This window comes from Myotis yumanensis, unplaced genomic scaffold (genome assembly GCF_028538775.1).
Source record: "Myotis yumanensis isolate MYYU_CA2020_CCGP unplaced genomic scaffold, mMyoYum1.0.hap1 SCAF_3, whole genome shotgun sequence".
In the NCBI taxonomy this organism is placed as follows: domain Eukaryota; kingdom Metazoa; phylum Chordata; class Mammalia; order Chiroptera; family Vespertilionidae; genus Myotis; species Myotis yumanensis.
Window position 1 is genome coordinate 136,047,773 of NW_027223754.1, and position 8,968 is coordinate 136,056,740.

Genomic DNA, 8,968 nt, shown 5'->3' on the forward strand with positions numbered 1-8,968 from the left:
GGAAGGGGCTTATGCAACACCTCTGGACTGAATATAAGAGGAACTTCTGGTGTGATTCCATGAAATCTATAACTGAAGTGGCCCCATTCTTCCTTCTCTTCCTGTTAAGCTCGCCATTTTCACATCTATTAATACATGTAAGTGGGATAAAAATGTTTTTGATTATGACATCTGTTTAAATTGGCCTTCTGTGTCTGTTCATAATTTCAGTTAAACTATATGCTTTTAGCATTTACTATATTGGAGGTTGTTTTTTCGGGGTAGAGGAAAAAAAATAGTATTTGCAACAAAGATTAAATTACTGGTTTAAAATATAATGCAGAACACAGAGAAAAGCTCTGTATTTATTCTTTTTTAAAAAAAATTGATTTTTTAGACATAGACAAAGGGAGAAGGAGAGGGAGGTAGGGAGGGACGGAGAGAGAGAGAAACGTCAATGTGAGAGCCAAACATTGATCAACTGCCTCCTGCAACCCGGGCATGTGTCCTGATTGGGAATTGGGCTGGCAACCTTTTGGTGCATGGGTCGATGCCCAGCCAATTGAGCCACACCAGTCACGGCTGTATTTATGCTTATATTTGATGACTGGTCATTTATTTTTGAATGGTGTATTTGAATTAAGTTGATTGGCATATTTATGTTGAATACCAGTTATATGAATCGTCAAGTCATTATTAGATTGCTTGCCTATATTTATTTGTATTTTACATACAAATATGTAGATACACTATTTAAAATTTGCAGTTCATTGTCATGGATTCTGTGTTTAACCACCAATGACTTTCTAAGCTGGAAGCTATTATGAGAAGAACTAAATCCAGGGTTCCATATATTTGTTTTAAAATGGGAACTTCAGCCCTGGCAGTTTCAAAGGGGCAAAGAAAACAAACAAACAAAAAAATAAATAAATAAAAAAGAAAGAAAAAGCAGAGTTCCTAAATAGTAATGTTTACAATATGTTATTATCAGCCTTTAACTAGCAATCCTACTTCTACTTCTGGGACTATATCTTTAGAGAGTAAATAATGGAAAAGAATAATGCCATATGCTCAAAGGCATTCACAGCAGTCTTTGGTACAATAAATAGCAAGAGGTTAGAAACAGCCTAAAGGTCTAGCAATAAAACAATAGGAAAGAATATACCTCATTAGAATGGATTCTTAAAAAGTCATTAAAATGATTATCATAAAGGTAGTATAGAATCATGGAAAAAATTTCTTCCTAGAGGCCCGGTGCACAAAATTCGTGCATGGGAGAGGGGGTGTCCCTCAGCCGGGCCTACACCCTCTCCAATCTGGGACCCCTTGGGGGATGTCTGACTGACTCTCACAATCCAGGACCACTGGCTCCTAACCCCTCTGCCTGCCTGCCTGATCACTCCTAACCACTTCTGCCTGCCTGCGTGATTGCCCCTAACTGATCCCCTACTGACCTGATCACCCCTAACTGCTCCCCTGCTGGCCTGATTGCCCCTAACTGCCTCTGCCTTGCCCCACACCTAAGACCCAGGATTCCCTCCCTCTGCCTGGCCACAGGCACCCAGGACCCAGGCTGGCTTCACCCAGGCCACAGCCACAGGCACCCAGGACCACAGGGCAGGCAGCTTGTCCCTCTCCTGGGCCGCAGCCTGGCTGGTCCCTATTCTTCTCTCGTGAGCTTATTTGTGCCTGGCTGGTCCCCATTCCTCTCTCTCCAATGTTGAATGTCTGAGCCGTTAGGGCATGATGGCGTGAGGGTGTGATGACCATTTGCGTATTAGCTCTTCATTATATAGGATATGATGTTAAGTAAAAGAGGCAGAATATAAAATTTGTTGACTGCTAAGGCAAATATAAGCAATATATACATTTGGATTAACTGAAAATAACTACCTGGCGATGGGAATATGAATACTTTAAATATATTTTCTTCATTTTTTTAAAGAGAAAAAGTAAAGAGTTTTAAACAACATGACCAGATTATTAAAGAGCCACGTTTGTTGTTCATTTTTTCATAGATTTGTAAAAATGACAGCTTGTTTGTTAAGGCAATTTGAGCTTTAGCCTAGAAACCTGATTTGTTTGCTTCAATAGATTAACCATAACCAAGACATAACCATAGTCGTTTGTGAGATCAGATCCCTCTCTCTTTAGACACTGCCGAAGAATAAAGACAATGAAGACCAGAATTTCACAAATCCCCTCTTCCTGCAGCTGACATGCTTTTAACAAAGGACTTGTTAATAAATTTTGGGTTTGAATTATGGTTTTGTTTTGGCTCCTAATTATGGCTCCTAACCCCTCTGCCTGCCTGCCTGATCACCCCTAACCACTTCTGCTTGGAGCCATTTTTTTTTAAATGGTGGAATTTAATCTTTATTTACAGGAGACTGCAAGATATGAAATTCCACATAGAAGTAACTCACTGAGAGTAGAAGCTTCATACAGTATGTACAGTTTGGAACTGTTCAAGTATAGATTCATTGTAAAAAGTGTTACAATAACAAACCACATTTAAAAAGAGTTCTTAGTAGAGAAACAGAAAGACATACTTCTACCAAACATAGTACACAACAAACAACTTTATGTCTCAGTTGTACAATCTAAAAGTTAAAGGCCCCAGGAGTGCCATCCTGAACTTGGAATGTATAACCTTCAGAGGTAGTTTCTGGCACAACCTTTTGATCTTCCTCTTCCTCTACAGAAAAATATTTCTCAATCAAGTTTAGTGATGCTTTGTACACAGATTCATTTTCATGGTTTTGTAAAGCTTCAATTTTGTCCAAACCTCCACATTCTTTAATCATTATACTTAGTTTCTCAGTTTTTTTTCTCAGATATGCCTCAAGTTTATTAAAGATGCCCTATACACACATTTGCTACTAAAAATTGAAATAGGACATCAAAAAAATGTTACAGCTCCAATAAGTACAAGAATAAGGTGTACATCTAAAATGGCTCCATGCCATAGTTGTCAATAATACAATCAAGAGGACCTTGATTGTATCTTGATTTTCTTAATAAATCCTGTGCAAATACCAATGCTAACTGGTTTGCTATCTTTATTAACATGAAAAGATCCCAAGGGTGAAAAGATACCATAATCGGAGATAAACAGGAAAAGTGCCGCATGTGGTCCTTTGAAGAGTTGTTCCTAAGTGCTATATAGTTTTCTCAGAAGTTACAGTTTTAGGGTAGATATATAGATAATATACAGCTTTTTCCAACTCTTAGGTTTTACCTTTACATTACCTTTTACATTATAATTAAAAGACATAACCATAGTCGTTTGTGAGAAATAGTCATCAACTTCCTCCCCCTCCCCCCAAACACACACACAAAACAAAACCATAATTCAAACCCAAAATTTATTGACAAGTCCTTTGTTAAAAGCATGTCAGCTGCAGGAAGAGGGGATTTGTGAAATTCTGGTCTTCACTGTCTTTATTCTTCGGCAGTGTCTGAAGAGAGAGGGATCTGATCTTAGATACACACCTTGAGCAGGAGCCAAGAAGTGGGTCCATTTAGGGCAAGGCTGTGAGTGAGTAGCCTTGGGATCTGCATGCTCCCAACCTCAGCATGCAGTAGACACTGTGGAGCATGGCAGAGTCCTCTATCTTCTGGGGCATAAAGCTTTCTCAGAAGAGCCACTTTAAGCCTGTTTTCAAATGTTAAGCATTTGGGAATTTCTTTAAAATACCCATTCTGATTGAGTAGGTTTGGAATGATGCTCATGCTCATGATCATGCTGATGATCCAAGGACTGTTTTTTGTTTGTTTGTTTGTTTGTTTGTTTTTGAGAAAAAAAGACTCTAAGCTCACCTTGAGGAAAAGAAGTAATGCAGGGAGTTTCCTGATTAATCTTTGCTTTCCATATTATTTCTATGACTGGAAGAAACTAATTTTTGAGCAAGGAAGCATGTTATTGGAGTTGATTCCAATTTAAAAAGAAGTGTTATTGTCTATAGAAATAACTTATTCTAATTTTCACTTATAATTCTTGTGCCCAGAAAGATCAATATTGGTAACTTAGGCATTGCTGTATGCCCTCCAGTTTGTGTGGATATCTGTTTGGTTGGCTGTTTTAAAATTTTGCTTTGGAATTTTCAAATTTAATTTATAAATAAATCTCTTCATAAAACCCCTTCTCTGATTCTTTTGGTGGTTCTTGAATGTATATATAAAATGCTAAAGTATTTGGTATTTAATAATTGGCAATTATCTTTAGGTTTTTTTTAGTAATTATCATAAGACTAGAGGCCTGGTGCACAATATTCATGCACTGGAGGGGGTGTCCCTCAGCCTGGCCTGTGCCCTTTCGCAGTCTAGGAACCCTGGGGAGATGTAGGCAGTTAGACATCCTTAGCACTGCCGTGGAGGTGGGAGAGGCTCCCGTTACTGCCACCGCCAACGCCGCTGCTCACCAGCCACGAGTCATCAGCCCAGCTTCTGGCTGAGCGGTGCTCCCTCTGTGGGAGTTCACTGACCACCAGGAGGCAGCTTCTGCATTGAGCGTCTGCCCCCTGATGATCAGTGCACGTCATAGTGACCAGTCATTCCACTGTTTGGTCTATTTGCATATTAGCCTTTTATTATATAGGATTTCTTTTAACATTAAGGTCAAAATCTTGTGCAGAAAGTTTCTTGGTTTTTATTGATCTTCCTAAGTTATAATTAACCTCTATCATTAGTGTTGAATTTTTCCAAAAGTGGCCTCTGTCTGAAGCTTTTAACTTTAAATTGCTAAGTTCTGATTATAACTTATCCTATACCCCTAAGACAGGAAAAGCCAAGCCAAAAATATATTACTTAAAGTAGTAAAAACAAAATATATTATTTGAAATATGAATGGGATTCTTATGATTGAATCTTTTTTTAAGCCTGTGAACAGTGAGCTGAAAGATCTCTTATGTGTTTCCTATGCGAAGACATTTCTGTGGAAAATACAAGTACATGTTGTTTTTGTTTTGTTTATTTGTTTTGTTTTGAATATAGGACTATACCCTAATTCCTTGGCCTACCCAAGTTTTGAGACCTGAGGGCTAGACAAAAGAAAAGAACAAAAGGGAAGCCTGTAAGCAAATTTTGGGCAATCAAATCATTATGCTTTCAAGATAAAAAATTCCTAAAGTGAACTATTTCAGAGAGTTACCACTTGCTCCTGGGGTTTAGACTACTGTTTTTATATTAAGAATCACTATCCTGATGTAGGTTAATAAATTAGTTTGTTCTGAGGAATAAGGTTAAATGTGAAAGCAACCAGTACAGTACCCATTTCATAGGAAATTTTTAATGAAGCTCTTTTGGACTTTATATAACTTGGTCAGAAACACATATACCTTGTTCTTTAAAAAGTTATAGAAATTTAGACTTCTGTTTCTTATCTTTCTAAGATCACATTTCTGTTTTCATCCCAATAAACAGCTATCCCATCCTTCTTATACATTTGCATCTTATGGAGAGGCTACAATCTAACAATTAAGACATAAATTAAATGTGTGTATGATGTAACTCCACTAGGCTACTAAGACCTCCAGAAACTCTGTGAGATTGCTTTAATTACTTGACTGAATAAAGCCCCATGAGATTTAGCTTTCATTTTCATAATAAAAGAAAGGTAAGGAGATCCTGATTGAATTTACCATTGTTTCATTACTCTTAAAGGTAGGAGCTATGCTATTAATGACAGCAATTTTAATGAAACCCTTTATTCTCTAAGCATCTGCAACCAATTTATTAAAATAAAAACACATTAGCAATAATCTCATTAACAAAAATGGATATTAAAACCGCTAGGATCTATATATAATATGAAGCATACTTTAAAAGAATGTCAAACCTGTTTATTTTTAAGATAAACAACAGTATTTGCTATTAATGAGAAAAGTTAGCCAAGAAAATCTTTTACCTTGCAGAAGCTTTCAGTTCTTATACTTTAAATGTTGACCCTCATAACTTTTATTGACTTTTTTTTTTAAAGAGAGGAAGGAAGAGGGATAGAGAGATAGAGTGAAAAACATCATTGATTGGCTGCCCCCTACTGGGAATCAAGCCTGCAACCGGGCCATGTGCCCTCACTGGGAATCGAACCAGAGAAGTTTTGGTTCAGGAGTCAACGCTCAACCATGAGCAACACCGGCCAGACGACCATCATAACTTTTAAATATCATTGTTCAGTACAGTAAAATCTGCTGTTAAGGGAGGGCTTCCCGAACTTCCTAACTTTAGCATAAATTGGTAACATTAATGTGGACCCTTTCAAGGCATTGTTGAGATACACCAGGGGTGCAGAACCTTTTTTCTGCCATAGGTCATTTATTTATAACATCATTTGCTTAATATAATTCACTTAATATAAATGTTGCTATGAAAAAAGCTCCTAGATTTATTGAATTTCAAGTCCCGCCTGTGGTTGCCTTGGTAGTGCCTGACCAAATTATTTCAAGGGCCTTATACAGTCTGGGGGCCGGACATTCCCCATCCCAGATATACACAAAAAATGTTCAACATCCAATACATTAAAAGTGAACCCTCCTTTGCTTTCATTTTTTGTCCTGTCCTTTTGAGTTAGGTGGAAATAGAGCATTATTATTATTTTTATATCAAATCTGCCCCTTATGGCTTAATTCATAGAGATTTACCTACACAGAGTTAGTTATATTCTCTACTAAAATTAAATAAGAAATATTTTGAAGTCACCGGAACACCAGATATGTCTGTTGTTACACTCAAGTTTAGTATCTGGAATTGTTTTAGCTTTCCCTTAAAACATTATTTGAGTATGCTTTGCTCGATGGAAAACCATCATCAAGTCTTTTTCTTTCTTTTTTTAAAAATATTTTTTTATTGATTTCAGAGAGGAAGGGAGAGTGGGAGTGAGAGATAGAAACATCAATGATGAGAGAGAATCATTGACTGGCTGCTTCTTGCACACCCCCTATTGTGGACTGAGCCCGCAACCCAGGCATGTGCCCTTGACTGGAATCAAACCCGGACCTTTCAGTCTGCAGGCCAATGCTCTATCCACTGAGGCAAACCAGCTAGGGCAAGTCTTTTTCTTAAAAGAGTTGTATCAGTATTAGAAGACTGGATTTTTCCAGAAAGGATAGCTAACTCAAAAATACATGTGCAATTAGTTCAGGATGCTTAGCTGACATGATACACACTAAATCTCATGTTGACCAAATGGAAAGCAATATGGTTAATTTTACGTTGGAATTTACATACCTTTTCCATTTTTCTAAAATTCGACATGCTTAATCATAACTGCCTGAGTACAAGTTATAGAACTTTTCCACCCATGAGATTTAAATACGTGCTACTTTGTTCTGTGCTGAAATGTGTTAACTTTCTTATTCTGAATTGTACATTGGAAAATTCTAATAAAACAGTACAATTTTTTTTTATAAAACAAAAGGTCTTCCATGGATAGAACATCTGCAAACTTAATGAGGCAATCCATTGAGATAAATACCTCAACTAATAGATTCCATTGCATGCAGCCAGACGCATCATTGGCCAAGTACAAACCATGTGGGGCGGTTTGAAGACTTTCAGTTTCTTTGGTCACAGGTAAACCAGGGTCCATATTTCACATAGCAGACTGCTTCTTAAACAGTCCTCCTTCATGCAAACAAGCCCTTCTACTGACCCCACTTAAAAACAACATAAGGGAAACTATAATTAAGGGGGAGAATGGGACAGGGTGTACAGTTCAGTACAAAGTTCATGGTAAAGTAGTGTGTGCTTATGCAGACACTTTCTTTTTCTCTTCCCATATATCATTGTCTAAATCTTAACTTTTCCATGTGCCCTCTATATGTATTTCAATAACTAGAATATAAACTCCTGAAAATTAGAAACTGTCATAGCTTTTAAATCTATCTCCCCAACCTTTACTGTCTAGCATAGTCTTTTTTAAAAAGTAAGTTTTTTAAAAATATTTTTTTATTGATTTCAGAGAGAAAGGGAGAGGGAGAGAGAGATAGAAACATCAATGATGAGAGAGAATCATTGATCGGCTGCCTCCTGCATGCCCCACACTGAGAAACAAGCCCCCAACCCAGGCATGTGCCCTGCAAGGAATTGAGCCATGACCTCCTGGTTCATAGGTCAATGCTCAACCACTGAGCCACACTGGCTGGGCTAGCATAGTCTTAGTCACATAGTTGTGACCTAATAGACAGTGGTGGATTGAATTATACCATGTCAGGTACATTCCATAATGTACTTTTACTGAAATGTAGGGCATTAATAAAGGATTAATAGCAGATTCAACTTAATAGTTATATAATTATTCATGTTTTGTTTTTCTTCTTGAGAAAGTTTTGGCATATTGTATTTGAGAAGTTTTTCCATTTCAAACAAATGTTCAAATATACTATATAATAAAAGCCTAATATGCTAAGTACCCATTTGTCTGGTCGCCCATTCAACCAATCAAAGCGTAATATGCTAATGATATGCTAAGGCAGCTCAACCGCTGGCTGTGATGTGCACTGACCATCAGGGTACAGATGCTCTGACTGGTAGGTTAGCTTGCTGCTGGGGTTCAGCTAATTGGGACTGAACAAGTTGGGCTGGACATGCCCTGGAGCCCTCCCAGGGTCCCTCCCTGGCTGGCCAACCCCCACATCCCTCCCGGGCCCCAATCATGCACCGGTGGGGTCCCTCGGCCTGGCCTGTGCCCTCTCACAATCTGGGACCTCTTGGGTAATGTCAGAGAGCCAGTTTCAGCCTAACCCACAGGCCAGGCTGAGGGACCCCACTGGTGCACGAATTCATGCACCAGCCCTCTAGTATTGACATAAAGTCATTCATAATATTCTTATTAACTTTCTAATTTCTGTAGGATCTATAGTAATGTTCCCTTTAACATTCCTGATTTGGATTATTTAAATGTTCTATATTTTTTAATGACTGGTCTTGCCAGAGTTGTATCAATTTTATTAATGTAAGAACCAACTTTTGGAAGTGTTAATCATTTCTC